This window comes from Paroedura picta, chromosome 4, assembly GCF_049243985.1.
Source record: "Paroedura picta isolate Pp20150507F chromosome 4, Ppicta_v3.0, whole genome shotgun sequence".
NCBI lineage: Eukaryota > Metazoa > Chordata > Lepidosauria > Squamata > Gekkonidae > Paroedura > Paroedura picta.
In genome coordinates, this window is record NC_135372.1 from 127,987,243 (window position 1) to 128,003,070 (window position 15,828).

The 15,828-nt window shown below is 45.5% G+C and overlaps 1 protein-coding gene across 4 annotated transcripts in view; it reads right to left on the reverse strand.

The window, feature by feature from the left end:
• The window catches only part of RIPOR3 (RIPOR family member 3), a 137,078-nt gene that overhangs the window by 98,963 nt on the left and 22,287 nt on the right, over positions 1 to 15,828 (reverse strand). The window contains exon 1 of one of the 4 annotated variants that reach the window (XM_077335610.1): positions 11,424 to 11,539. The exons of 2 other annotated variants lie outside the window; for them this stretch is intronic. The gene's annotated coding sequence lies outside the window, so the exon portion shown is untranslated. Of the gene's footprint in view, positions 1 to 11,419; positions 11,540 to 15,828 lie in introns of those variants that run through there. One more of the 4 variants, XM_077335608.1, reaches the window with a different exon arrangement.

Consider the following 15,828-nt stretch of genomic DNA (forward strand, 5'->3'; position numbering starts at 1 on the left):
GGGCTTGGCGTTAGAACATCTGCTTGGCATGCAGAAGGTCCCCTGGTCAGCCTCTGGCATCTCCAAGCAAAAAGGACCAAGCAGTAGGTGATGCAAAAGTCCTCCACCTGAGACTTCAGACCGCTTCTGCTGCTCTAAGTCGACAGCACAGATCTCGTGGTCTGACTCCAAATAAGGGAACTTCATATGTGTTCTCCCTCTGAATTGCTGAAGCCAGCATCAGTCCATTTTTTGGTGCATGTAAAGTTTCCCAAGTAAGTGGCAGCAGTCGTTTTGAAAGAGTAATCCGTGTCTTAGCCACACCTTTGCTTGCTGAGCCAGTTTGGTGTAGTGGTTAGGAGTGCGGACTTCTAATCTGGCATGCCGGGTTCGATTCTGCGCTCCCCCACATGCAGCCAGCTGGGTGACCTTGGGCTCACCAAGGCACTGATAAAGCTGTTCTGACCGAGCAGTGATATCAGGGCTCTCTCAGCCTCACCCACCCCACAGGGTGTCTGTTGTGGGGAGAGGAAAGGGAAGGAGAACGTAAGCCGATTTGAGCCTCCTTCGGGTAGAGAAAAGCGGCATATAAGAACCAACTCTTCTTCTTCTTCTTCTTCTTCTTCTTCTGCTACCCCCTCCCAGCAGTTGTTACTGAAGAATACATTTCCTTTGAACAAGGAGATTCTGTTTGGTCATCATGGCTCAGAGCCATTAAGGGGCCTGTCTGCCATGAAGCCATCCAGTTCCACAGGACTTTACTACACTGATTCCCTCCTGAACTCACAGCATGCTTGTGCACCCACAAGATGAGCTATGCAGTGCAATATGCAAAGATTGTTCTTGCCCCCAGTGCTGCACTCTGGCATGAGCCCTCTCCCCTCCCCTTGTCGTATTCCAAGAGGCATTGCTCAAGGGCACTGAAGGACCCTGCAGCAAAACAAAACGGTCCAGGACAAGCCACTGGGTTACAGACTGATTTATGAGCCCAGAAAGCCCCTTTGGTCTCCGTTTGAAACGGATGACAAACCCAAATGCTTGAAATGCAGGGGATGGAATGTTCGACATGTCGTCTGCTCCGTTTTGGCAGGAATTGGGACGATGCTTGGCTGAATGCTAAGACCCCCTTTGAAACCAAAGGCATCTTTTGCAGATAAATGTTGAGGAGGGCCGAGGAAGGACCGGCAGCACATAAGCGTTCTTGCCAGTTTCCAAAGCCAAGCTATATAGCCAGGAAAATGTATTTAATGGTTCTACAGTCAGCCTAGGGCAGTCTCAACATGGCTCCAGGCTTCTGCAGGTGCTGGACAAGATGCTATACAATGCTGCCCCCCCCCCTGGACACACACTTGTAAGGAGCAGTGCATGTCTCTTTCACACTACTCCAAGCCCCATCCATGCTGGTAGGGCTCAGTCCTGCAAGGCGATCCCCTGGTGACAGTAGATGTTCCAAGCATCTCTGGAATGTCTTCTGCTAGGACAAGAGCCTTTACAAGTGCCCAAGCATGCACACCTTTCAGATTATTCCTGCAGCATGTACTGAAATAAACGGATAGTTTATTAGTTCAGCAGTGGAATAGGCTGCCTAAGGAGGTGGTGAGTTCCCCCTCACTGGCAGTCTTCAAGCAAAGGTTGGATACACACTTTTCTTGGATGCTTTAGGATGCTTAGGGCTGATCCTGCGTTGAGCAGGGGGTTGGACTAGATGGCCTGTATGGCCCCTTCCAACTCTATGATTCTATGATTCTATAACCAGTTGAACTTGCCCTAAATTTTTGCCAGTACAATCTATCATTGCCACTTTTCTACTCATGGAATGACCTCGCATGTGTTCCACAGAGCAGATAACTTGTATCTTCCTTCATTCAGATACAGGTGTACTTACTCTCAGTCTACCTAACATAAGTCTGCATTTGAGAACAGGATAAGTGTCAGGACTGAAGACGTGGAACCTAGAACAGAATGAAGTTGGGAATAGAAAATGCGATGCATGGGGGAACCAGCCAGTGCCCACAACCCCCCACAACTATTTAGGGTAGAGACTCGGAAGGCAAATGCCACTGATGCTATAAACACCCTACAGATCAGGTCAGTTCCTAGAGTATCACAGTGATGTCCCGGCATCAACAATGCCACATCCCTCCATGTTTCTCCTGGACCGTTTATGCACTGGAGGTTTCATGCCAGGCTGCAGGCTGGAGTTTTAGTCGTGGCAGGTTGCCCCACCTCTTCCTGCACCCACATGGGGGAGCATTTGACCCGGTGCACCTCATCCGCCCTCAATTTGTGCTCCTGCACGGGAGCTGGGACAGTAAAGTTCCCAGTGCATAAACGGTCCTGCTGGTCACTAGATTGAGTATAGGCAACAGAGGGTGAAGGCCAGTTGAGCACTTGATGACTTTAAGTGTGTATCCTAATAACCCAGAAGGGACAAAAAGCCATATTCCCATCCACATATCCCTGAATATGTACTATAGCTGTCATTCACTACTCCATTTCTCTGCCTCAGCAAGGCAATCCAGTTGCAAATGGTTGCTATCACTCTACAACATGTAACATCCAATTATAAACAGATGCGCCCCAGAGAGGCAACTATGTACGGTGGTTAAGAGCGGTGGCATCTAATCTGGCGAGCCGGGTTTGACTCCCTGTTCCTCCGTATGCAGCCAGTTGAGTGACCTTGGCCTAGTCACAGTCCTGATAGAGCTGTTCCCACAGAGCAGTCTATTTTGGAGCTCTCTCAGCCCTACCTACTTCACAGGATGTTTGTTGTTGGGAGAAGAAGGGAAGGCGACTCTTTCTGGTATTGAAAAGTGGGGCATAAAAAGCAACTCTTCTTCTTCTGGTAATTTCTCTTGGTTTGGTCCAGACAGGAGCCTCATACTGTCTACTTGATGGCCAAGTTGAAACTTCAGAGCCTTTGTTATCTGTTGGGCCTGAAAGAGAGCTCATCACCTATAACCCCAGAACCTTATCAGGCTAGATTTTAGATAGAATGAAAGCATGGGATCATTGTACAACCTCACACTATAATCAAGAAAATGACAGCATTCGGATTCAGCTGTCATGATTCTTAGCCTGTACGTGGAGATTTTCCAAGAACCAGCTCATGTTTTTCACACTTTTGTATAACAATTTCAAAATATTGTGTAATATGCCATATGTTGGGGGGAAACTGAAACGACTCCAAAAAAAAAAAAAAAAGCCTTGTACTTGCATTCACTAATTTCATTAATCTAAAACCAAATTACATCATACTGCAAAATTTCTTTGTGGTTAATTTGCTAATAGTCCACAGTACCAATCTTATTATCAGCCATAGTGATTAAATATTCTGGCTTTATCCACAATGTAACATTAATATAGCAGCAGAGTGCTCAGCACTAGACTTGAAAGCAATCATTTACACGGGAAATCAGCGATAACAATTAAAAATTGGTCACAGTCGATCCTCATGCCACTGTATTCCCAGTATTGTAGCTAGGCCTCAGTTTGCAGCAAGTGTGTCCCCCCATCCACTCACCCTGGTTGCCAGGGAATACCTTGCAAACCAACCATTAAGTGATATAAAATGAGAGAAAAAGGCAGGATAAAATGCGAGAGCCAGTTTAGCATAGTGGTTAGGAGTGCAGACTTCTAATCTGGAGAGCTGGGTTTGATTCCCCATTCCCCCACATGCAGCCAGCTGGGTAACCCTGGGCTTGCCACAGCTCTGATAAATCTGTTCTGACTGAGCAGTAATCTCAGGGCTCTCTCAGCCTCACCAAGCTCACAAGGTGTCTGTTGTGGGGAGAGGAAAGGGAAGGTGAATGTAAGCTGTTCTGAAACTCCCTTGGGTAGAGGAAAGCGGCATGTAACAAACTCTTCTGCTTCTCTCTCAGCCTCACCCACCTCACAGGGTGTCTGTTGTGGGGAGAGGAAAGGGAAGGAGATTGTAAGCCGCTTTGAGACTCCTTCAGGTAGAGAGAAGCGGCATATAAGAACCAACTCTTCTTCTCATATAAATTGGAAAATTTAAATTTAGAAACTGAATTTTGATAGAAGTTACCTCTCAGGAGAGAGGAGAAGTTGAAAGAGCTATCATTTGACTGGAATGTGACATCATAGAATATGATCATAGAATATGATGTCACATTCCTACTGAGCCTATTTCCCAAACTCCACCTTCAATTGGCACTGTGCCAAAATTCCCAGAACTTTTCAAGCCATATTAGCCACCATAGTTAGTACACACACACCAGTCAAAATGCTGAGTCTTGGACAGATACTTATTGCACTTTATTTTAAGAAATATTGTAGACTTACAGTGTAGTAAAACTGCAGGAGGCTGGTTTTTGGAAAGGATGTTGATGATGTCACAAATGCTAGACCAGGGGTAGTCAAACTGCGGCCCTCCAGATGTCCATGGACTACAATTCCCAAGAGCCCCCTGCCAGCATTCGCCGCAGTTTGACTACCCCTGTGTGGAGGGCCGCAGTTTGACTACCCCTGTGCTAGACAATACGTGGCCTCCACACCTGCCCAGAACACTTGGAGAAGTCATTTTCCAGAGTTTGCATTATTACAGAGCGGTATGGGCTTGCACTAAGAGCCTCTTGTGGCGCAGAGTGGTAAGGCAGCAGACATGCAGTCTGAAAGCTCTGCCCATGAGGCTGGGAGTTAAATTCCAGCAGCCGGCTCAAGGTTGACTCAGCCTTCCATCCTTCTGAGGTTGGTAAAATGAGTACCCAGCTTGCTGGGGGGTAAATGGTAATGACTGGGAAAGGCACTGGCAAACCACCCCGTATTGAGTCTGCCATGAAAACGCTGGAGGGCGTCACCCCAAGGGTCAGACACGACCCGGTGCTTGCACAGGGCATACCTTTACCTTTACCTATGGGCTTGCACTAAACACAGCGAGGATACTTTCAAAAGGATGCCACTGTTTTCATATTAGAAGAAGAAGAGTTGGTTCTTATATGCCGCTTTTCTCTATTACTGCCCGGTCAGAACAGCTATATCATTGCTGGGACTAGCCCAAAGACTAGCCCAAGGTCACCCAGCTGGCTGCATGCGGAGGAGGAACAAGGAATCAAGCCCGGCTCGCCAGATGAGAAGCCGTCACTCTTAGCCACTACACCAAGCTGGCTTTTTTTCCATCCTCAGTGGCATTTAGTTCACATTTGCAGTTATCCCTCCTTTTCCATGTACATCCTTCTTCGACACAAAGTAAAGGAGCATGGGAAGTACATGCTAACGTTCCCAACTGATCTATCTAAGTTACTGCTCTGAAATAAATATGAGCTGCAGACACAGACAAATTATGTCACTTTCTCAGGCTTCCTTTTCAGTTTGGGTCAACTTGACCCGGGCCTGCAACATGTTTGAGATTGTGTTCCATGATGAGGAACCCCAAAAGGACAGGTCAGTCACTTCATTAAAAACACTACACTGATGCACTGCAGGAACATTCTTTCCACATTCAGAGAAAGCACAGGATGGCTGATGTTCATTCCAGTGGAACACAATTCCTGTGAACAGAGCTTTCAGTACCTGTTGGTTTCCTCCAGTAAAGGTATGGCTATCACAGTATTAAAGAAGGTTTTCTGGCAACAGTTCCACTCCTGGGACAGTCCTGATCTCTGCCTATGCATTGGGAGCTCTGCCACAGTTTCGGAGGAAGGAGGAGCAAAGTAGAAAAGTTTAATAAGGATTTGGCTGGCTGGAAGTATGGAAAAACGCATTAGTTATAGCTTTCTATAGGAAAGATGCACCAAGAATCTTTCCTACTTCCAAGATTTCACTTTAAAAAAAAGTCTATACCGATCTGTTCTCTGCTACTCCCACCGTCTGGAACTGTGGTGAGAAATACCATCTGTTCCCTTATAGCACAGCGATGAGCACCGAGTCTCTTTTAAGAACAAGTCAGATTGGATTATCAGCTTTTACTTCTCAATTTACTTCTCCGAACTGATGTGCGGGTCATTCTTCTCGCCATAGACATTATGGCAAACATTCAAAGATGAACAAAGACGTTCACCACATAGTGGGATGCGCGTGGAAGCATGGCCCTAAACGAGCATTGTCAAGGATCCCATTGGCAGCCTTCCCAAACTGTATTGTCATATTGTGTGCACTGTAAAACCATAGAGTTTCTAGTAATTCCTAGAAATACCCAAAGTCCCTTCTGTTTTCCTGCTAATGATGTCACCGCACACAAGATGCTGCATGTCCCCCATAACAACCCCGGTAGTTCTAGCCAAGTAGCTTTGCCTTAATTTCCTTTCGTTTGGCCTCTGCTTTTGCCACTTCTCCTCTCCTAGGCTGCATCCACACCACCATTTCATTCTAGCTGTCATTCTCAGTTGAATTTTACCATGTGGATAAGACAGTTCAGTTGCCAGTGATTGCTACAGCACGATCTCCTACACGGTTTGGATGCTACTAGTATGGTACAGCAGTTAAGAGGATCAGACTAGAAATCCAGCATAGGACGGTGTTTATAATGTCCGTCTGGGATCTAGCAGACCCAAGTTCGATTCCCTTCTCTGTCATGAAAGCTCACTGGGTGACCTGTGCAAGGCACAGCCTCAGCCTAACCCAGTGGTCTCCAAGCTTTTTATCAATGCTTGACAATTTTACTGAGGCCCGGGGGGGGGGGGTAGTCTTTTGCCGAGGGACGTTGCCGCCGCCTGAGCCCCTGCTCCACTTGCTTTCCCACCAGCGCCGCTGACTTCCCACCGCCCACTGGGGGGCGCTGCCAGCAGCAGCTGCGCAGTGCCACGCCGAGGGGGAGCCCCAGCCATGGCGGCCACTCGAGAGCACCAATGGTGAGCCGGCGGCAGAGTGGCAGGGCAGCCCCCGAGGCAGCAGCCAGGGAGGAGGACGAGGAGGAACCCCGGACCGGTACCGACTGATCCACGGACCAGTACCGGTCCGCAAACCGGGGGCTAGGGATCACTGGCCTAACCTACCTTGCAGGGTAGTTATTGTGAGGATAACACAGGGGATAGGAGAATGAGGTTTTAAGTGGACCCCCCACTGGGGGGGGCAAAGCGGGATACAGAAAAAGATTTTTACACCCCTCCTTTGCCTCATCTCTGCCTCATTCAGTCTCGTGCCTGCAGAGGAGGCAAAGTGAAGCTGTTTACCTCCTACTCTCCCCCAAAGCCACCCTACTTGCTTTTTCTCAATTCCCTTGTATGCCCAAGCTGATCCCAGGTCATCTTCCCTGGCCTGAGCCTCCACTTTCTCCAGTATTTCCTTTCCAAGGCCACCTGTTTCGCTGAATAAATCCCGTTTGCTTTGGGGGCATAAAAAGCCCTCCCTTCCGAAAGGTTTGATAACGATGTCGTAAAATGCCTCTCCTAAAGACATTATAACTGCATTTCCTTTCGTGCTACACAACCAGCCTTGATCTTCAGCAGATGTGAGCGGGTTAAACTAAGAGTGCGGGGCTGAAATCACAAAGGCATTGTAAAGTGCAAGGAGGCTGGAACGCAACTGTAAATCGCCATTCCTGCATGCTAAGGAGATTTATTCCAGCAGACGTGTTTGCGATGCGTCTGAAGAAAATAAGCTCTGGCTCAGAAAGAAATGTTAAAGGTGCTGCTGGACTCCTGTTTAATTTTGTTGAACAAGAGTAGAACAGCTACCCCTCTGGCATGCCTGCAGGGGCATCAGCCAATTCAGAAATCGAACACAAAAGCATTTAAAACTGCCAGTTGTTCGTGTATCACCTCTGAGCGGCTGAAAATTGCTTTCAAATGGAATGCATGAACTCCATCTAGCTCAGTGGTTCCCAACCTTCCGAATGCCGCAACCCTTTAATACAGGTCCTCATGTGGTGGTGACCCCCCAAACATTAAATGATGCAAGGGTTCTTTCACAGAAATCAAACTGAAACTGACCAATGGTGTGTAGATCCATGGTTCATGATTGTATATAAATTGGGTTTTTTCCCCAGGGTTTCTCAGTTCAGTTCTACTTCTTGTCCCACCATGCTCCAGACAGACAAATGCTCTATCTCGATCTACCCCACAAGGCTGTTGTGTAGATGGCGCCCCCTCCGCCAAGCTGCTCGCCCTGCCCTGTGAAAGGGTTGTTCGACCTCCAAAAGGGTCTGGGCCCCCAGGTTGAGAACCACTGATCTAGCCTATCCACAATGCCATCCTAAGCAGAGCTGCACCCTTCCAAAACCTAACGGCACTTTCACATATTCTGAATAATGCACTTTTGATCCTCTAGCAATGCACTTTGCAACTGGATTTTGCTTTGTGAAACAGCAAAATCCAGTTTCAAACAATCGCTAAAGCGCATTGAAAGTGCATTATTCAGCATGCGCAAAAGTATACTTAAACTCTGCTTGGGACAAGAATGACACCTGCTCAGCAGCCTTAGATACAGGTGACTATTTCTACAAGAAATCGGAAACTGGAATCATGCTAATAAATATGAGATGATACATTCACAGGGGATGCTTCAAAGGTTCTTCATGTCCAGCAGAGCTACATCTTTCTCTCTTTTTATCTGTAGGGTACAGACTTTGGGGGAGTATTTCTCTGGAGAAATAGATTGGAAAGAGGGGACTAAATCTTGCCAATTACTTTCTTTGCTACTTGAGAACACTTATTTGGAATTTATTCTGCTTCGGCCAGAAGATGGACATATTTTAAAGTGCATTTTCCTTCATGTTGCTCCCTCAAAAAGCTCAAGGCGGGGTATTTGTTTCTCCTGTCTTCCATTTTAACTATCCGACAACCTTTTGAGGTAGGTTCCAGGGGTAGTCAAACTGCGGCCCTCCAGATGTCCATGGACTACAATTCCCATGAGCCCCTGCCAGCAATCGCTGGCAGGGGCTCATGGGAATTGTAGTTCATGGACATCTGGAGGGCCGCAGTTTGACTACCCCTGGGTTATACCATTAGCCCAAGATCGCCAAGTTTCAGGGCAACTAGAGAATTTAACTGAGATCTCCCCAGGCTATGTCCAAGTAGTAATGGCTATATTTACTACAAGGCCTCTTTGCTATCAATTAAAACTCTTATTCCAGAACTGTGCCCTTAGCTAACACTGAGCAAATATTTCTGTCTCATGCAGACCTTTACTGTCTTCACAACGAGTTGCCAAATACCTTTTAAACTTGTTATAAATTTTAAAGCTCTTTTAGTTACCCTGTGTTACTTTTAAAATGTAGGTATTTTCTGTTTCAACTCTTAATCTTGTTATAAAGGCAACCTGAAAGAGGAATTTTTCAATTTTTCAATAGATAAAAGAAGAAACCAGTGTAATAGATTTATCATTTAAAATTCATATTGTCCATTAAAAGTGTTGGAAATGTATAGGGTTTCCTTGAACTCAAAAAAGTAACTACATCAAGGAAGAAAAACTATGTTGTTTCTGAGCTGCCTGAGCCACTGGAAGAAGGCAGTTTGTCTCTGTAAAAATCACTTTGGAACAATGTACAAAGTATCAGCGACAGAACGCTGCGCTAAATGGATTAAGATAACAGCATTCATTTTCATGAGATCTTATCCTTCTCAAGGAGGGAACGGCAGAAATGCCTGAAAATAATAGTGTCGGTAACCATTTTCTCTAGTTAACACTTATCACTGTCTTTTCAAATACTGGCAGGAGTGTGGAAACGCTTAGGAAATTCACAGAAGTACCAAATTTTTCTTATCATTTGTCAGTACAAATCATTTGCAACACCACTTTTTAAAAAGCATCTAAATATATGAGTTGGCGAAGAAAACAGGAGAAAAGAATGTAACTCTGGATCAAAAACAACATATCATTCAACATGCGCAACACGCTGAACTGTCAAGGGGGAACGGACGCTATTTTAAAAACATAACATGCATGTTTTTTGACTGTGGATTTTTGCTTTGTTTGTGTTTAGCCCTTAAAGTAGAAGTCAGAGTACAAAGTTGTGAAGTACCAGCAGGGGGCTGCCTGCCAACCAGCCTGGAGAGAAATAACTTGTCCCTTTAACAGAGGCTGAATGGAATGGTATTGACCAGGTGCTTTCATTTACCTTCATACCATAGAAAGATTCAGCTACCCATTCGGACCCTATTAAAGAGACAGAATGCTTTCGCCAGGCCTGTTGACAACCCAGTCTACAGATGATTAGGTACACTACACATGAGCACCTGCATTTTCTGAACATGGATTATGGAGGATGTCTCGTTGAGATGAGTCATCATGGCACTTACTGCTGATTGGCCAGCTGCCCCCCCCCCTTGTAGAATCTCTGTGCCTTCATCATTCCATGTGATTGAATCAAAGGGGAGCTGGCAGAACAGAAGGGCTATTAAGACATAGGACTGAACTGTGTGTTTCAAGTAGGAATGGATCAGCCTGAGCCTAGTCTGCACACAACAGATAATGCACTTTCAATGCACTTTAGAAGTAGTTTTTCCTGTTCTGTACAGGAAAAGCCAGATGCCAAAGCACACTGAAAGTGCATTATCCTGTGTGTACAGAATGGGCCCTGGGTTGTAGTGACACAAATGTATGGGCGGAGGGGGAATTAGGAATTTCCTTTCTTTTAGAGACAGAGGGAAAACCTGGGGGATAATGGGTCTTGTCAATGTTACTGTTCCTATTAAAATATTGTTCTGGTTGACATGTTACATTATGCTTGTTATATTTGCTACAGTGTTCCATGTAATTACCCTGTGATGTTCTATGTAAACCGCCCAGAACTGAATGGAAGGGCGGTATAAAAATCTAAATAAATAAAATAATAAAAATAGAAGGGAGCGGGGGTGAAACAAACTTGGGGGATTAAATAGGGGGAAACAGGATGAGAAATAAATTAAGGGGGGATGCAAGTGGAAAATGAATATTTGGAGCTTTGGTCAAGCATCTAGATAACATTTAGAGAAGTGTTCTGAAGAAGTAGAATTGGTTCTTATATGCTGCTTTTCTCTACCAGAAGAAGTCTTAAAGCCGCTTACATTCACCTCCCCGTTCCTCTCCCCACAACAGACACCCTGTGAGGTAGGCGGGGCTGAGAGAGCCCTGATATCACTGCTCGGTCAGAACAGCTCAAGATCACTCAACTGGCTACATGTGGGGTAGCAGGGAATCAAACCCTCCTGCATGCTCTTAACCACTACACCAAACTGGCTCTCTGCTTCCAACCACAGCCAGCAAATCTCTTCAAGAAATTTAAGGTGAGAGAGCAACAGCCCTCTTTTCTTGTTTACCTCCTATCTGGAGACACATGCCTTCTGAACATGGAGATCCCATGTACTTATCATGACTGATAGGAGGAGCTTCCATGAGCAAAGTTGCAATGGAACCAAAGGGAAGAATGCAGTCAGGAGAAAAAGGGATTGTAAATACGACTTAGTAAAAAGCTCTCAACACACATTGCTAAATAGGGGCTCCAACACCATTGCCACAACCACCACGACCCAGCAGTATGGTGAGAGAAGGACACAGCGCTCACCTACAGTTCTGTTGGCAAAGTGGATGGTCACCACAGCTGTAGGACCCAGCTTTCTCAGAGCAGCAGAAACAGTCTGTGAGCTAGCAGCTCTGTGGCTTTAAATCCTGGCAGGCCAGAAGCCAAAGTCACACCTCCAGAGCCCAGTGGCCTCTCAAGGAGGAGACCAGAGCACGTGACCACAAGAGGGTGTGGACCTTTCCCAGGAATGGGACATAACACGGGGAATTGGCTCCTTCCCAGGACCCAGAGGAAGATGGAGGGACTGTCTTGCATGCCCAGGAAAATGCAGATTGCCAGTTTGGGATCAGAAGGTAAATTTCCTCCAGGTGAGACTGGCCAGGGATTCTGGTTTTGGAGAGGAAGCATCATCTGGACATGAAATTGGGTTCACTGTAGGTCAGCAGGTAGTTGTGTTTCCTACATTGTGCAGGCCAGGGGGTTGGAGTACATGACCCTGGTGTTCCCTTCCAACTCTATGATTCTATGATTTGCACAAGCCATGAGGAGCTACTGAAGCTCTTACAGCACAGACCCATAGAGGACATGGTTGGGGCTACCTTAGGAACATAAGAGCCATACTGATTCAGACTAATAGTCCATTTAGTCCAACATCCTGTCCCACATAGTGGCCTGCTTTAGACAGCTAACAACAGGGCATAGAGGCCAAGGCCTTCCCCTAATGTTACCACCTGGCTCTTGGATTCAGTGCCTCTGAGTGTGAATTTTGAATTAATTTCATTTGAATTAATTTCATCCCATTTGTTCTGGCTCCCCTCAGTCACCATGGCTATTAGCTATTGATAGACCTTTCCTCCATGGATCTATCTAATCCCCTTTTAAAGCTTTGTATTCCTGTAGCCATCACTACATCCCTCTGGCAGCAAACACCACATTTTAATCACTCTGTGTAAAATAGTATTTCCCTTTATCTATCCTGAGCTTATTGCCCATCAGCTTCATTGGATGCCCTTAGGTTCTATTATTCTGGAAGCAGGAGAAAATTTTCTCTTTCTCAGTTCTCTCCATCTTATGCCTAAATTTGATAAACTTCTGTCCTGTCTAATCAATACCTTTTTAAATGGAAAATTCCCAGACTTGCAGCATTTCCTCATCGGAAAAGGTGCTCCAACCCTCAAACCATCTTGGTTGCCCTCCTCTGCACTCTGTTTTCCACAGAAAAGCTGTTTAGGCAAGTTAAGATAAGATCAAGAAACAAGCAAGCACGAGGAGCACAGGAGTAATAGAATCATAGTATAATAGAGTTGGAAGGGACCTCATGGGTCATCTAGTCCAACTCCCTGCACTATGCAGGACACTCGCAACCCTATTGCTCATCCACTCTAACCTGCCACCCCCTTGAAGCATCACAGAATCGGCCACTCCGTCAGATGGCTATCCGGCCTCTGCTTAAAAATTTCCAAAGATGGAGAACCCACCACCTCCTGAGGAAGCATGTTCCATTGAGAAACCACTCAGGAACTTCTTCCTGATGTTTAGACAGAATTTCTTTTGAATTAAATTCATCCCATTGGTTCTGGTCCGTCCCTCCGGGGCAAGAAAGAACAACTCTGCTCCATACGACACCCTTTTAAATACTTGAAGATGGTTATCAAAACCACTCTCAGTTGTCTCCTCTTCAGCTGCCATCACCTTATTGGTCTACAAAGCTCTGGAACACTTTTCCCAGGGAGATTTATCTCTCCCCTTCTTCTGCCATCTTCCACCAGCAAGTGAAGACTTTGTTCTCTTTGCATTCCCTTACTGAACCCACTTTCCTGACCAACGAGTTAGTTCCTTTTTTCTTTTCTTTTGGTGTCTTTGTACGTATTTTAACTCTGTTCTTAATTTGTTTTAATGGTGTGTTTTAATGATGTGTGTTGGGGTGGGGGAGTTGTAATGGTTTTGAAATGCAGTTTCATCGTGCATGTTTTACAGAGTTGGTCACATTTTGTAAATAAATAAAACACATATCTGAACATACCTGATAAAGAAAGGCAAGCTCCAAACGATAAGAGATTTGTGAAATCTTATTCTGGTGGAAGGATCCCCCAGAGAGGTCTTCTTGAAAGGGAAAAAGAGAATCCCAGCTCTCTGTCTGCAGAGGACAATTTTAAATCTAAACATGTTGAGTATCTCATGCCTTATTCCACATGAGCAAACTTTCCAATACATCAAGTTCAAGCATGGCTCTTATCTCAATATTTGTCTTTTTCAAAGGCTCTTGTTCCCTCCCATACTAACTTTAGTTTTTTTTTCTCTTGCACATGGAAGAACTATTTCACATCTCAACCCCTGTGAATCTGATGCTAAAACTGAAATAATTCCATTTTCAAATGAGAATATCTGGTGAATAAATAGACGATACACTTCCTAGACACAACAGCTCAAGCGGCCTTTATGGTCTCACACTAAGCAGTAACCTGCCAGGTATTTGTTTGCTTTAGATTTCTAACAAGACCTATTATTTTTAGAGGCAGGATCCAAAACAGAGTAGGCTGGTTGAAAAGAGGCATGTTGCATGTGTCTTAATTAATCCAGGAACTGTTCCTCCCCATGAATCACTACAAGATGAATGACTAGTATATTTATTATGCAACTCAATTTTTCTTCACATATTCAAGGCAGCTTGTAAAAGGTGCTGAGTAATCCATGAATTGATGATCCAAGGTTTTTTAAGATTGGTAAATAACAGCTGCAGTTGGAAGGGGGCTGAATTTAGATTGGTTCCATAGTGTGCAGGGAAGAGAATTAACTTATTTTTGCCTCCATTTCCCGAAGTCTAAATGCATGCTCCCTAGTCCTGCTGTTTGGCACAGTAAGAATAAATATACATTCATTATTCAGGTAATTTACATGCTTTCCTCAACAGGGCAAATAATTAGAAGGCATTTAAGAACAGAAAGCCAGTGCACAGGAAATGGTTAAAACCTTCTCATTATTGGCCATGCATCCAGGAAAGACCCGTGGATCCCTCAGCATTACAATTCATCTCCAGACTACAGAGATCAGTTCCTCTGAAGAAAATCAGTGCTTTGGATCAGGCTTTCTCAACTTCTTCTCCATCGAGAAACCCCTGAAATATTCCTCAGGCTTCAAGAAATCCCAGAAGTGGTGCGCTCATGCAGAATATGATTGGGAAGCATAACTGTGTACATGTCCACCCAGGGCTCCTCCCCTTCCTACCCCTCCAGGTCAATCAGTGGCCATTTTGGGAGTGGGGAGGTCAACATCACCATATATGGTCAATATCACCAGATAAATGTTCAACAGATTTTTAAAATATATTTAAAAATTAATTAACTCCCACTCATTTGGGAAACCCTTCCAGAGCCACCAGGGTTTCATGAAATCCTGGCTGAGAAAGCCTGCATTGGAAGGTAGACTCTATAGCAGGGATAGTCAAACTGCGGCCCTCCAGATGTCCATGGACTACAATTCCCAGAAGCCCCTGCCAGCATTTGCTGGCAGGGGCTCCTGGGAATTGTAGTCCATGGACATCTGGAGGGCCACAGTTTGACTACCCCTGCTCTATAGCATTGTAAACCCTCCGCCCCCCATGTCCCTGTCTTTCCCAGACTCCACCTCCAAATCTCCAGGAGTTTCCCAATTTGGAGCTAGCAAGTCTATTGCCCCACCCACCCCCCACCCACCCCCACCAGCAGCCAGAGGGGGTCTGGCAACCCAAAGTCAGAATCAGGGAGAAAATCTCTTAACCCAAGATTCTCAGCAGTACACCACATCGAGGACCATATCCTCTTACATCGAGGACCATATCCTAGGCTGGCCTTTATTTATTTATTTATTTTTTAAATGAATTATCCATTTCAGAGGGAGAGATGGAAAACCAGGTATCAACACGGCTCAGTGGCCGCATGGGGGATGCAACAGGCCCAGTCTCCTTAGCAGCTTGTCGATGGTCAGATAGATAGCCATCTGGCGGAGAGACTGATTCTGTGAAGGTTCAAGGGGGTGGCAGGTTAGAGTGGATGAGCGATAGGGTTGTGAGTATCCTGCATAGTGCAAGAGGTTGGACTAGATGACCCAGCAGGCACCTTCCAACTCTATGATTCTAAGTTCCGTCTAAACATCCTGAAGAAGTTCCTGGCAGTTAGAGCGGTTTCTCAGTGGAACAGGCTTCCTTGGGATGTGGTGGGTTCTCCATCTTTGGAAATTTTTAAACAGAGGCTGGAAGGTTCTGTTTAAACAGAGGCTGGACTAGTTGACCCAGGATGTCCCTTCCAACTCTATGATTCTATGGCCCGCTGCCTGAAACCTAACAACAGTGAAGTACATTCAACTACCTAGAACTGTTAGCAGGACAACAGGTAACATGTACATGATTCTCTCATGCTCTTACTGATCATTCTCCAATGGGAGTAGTTCCGGGGGGGAGGGGAGGATGCTGGATT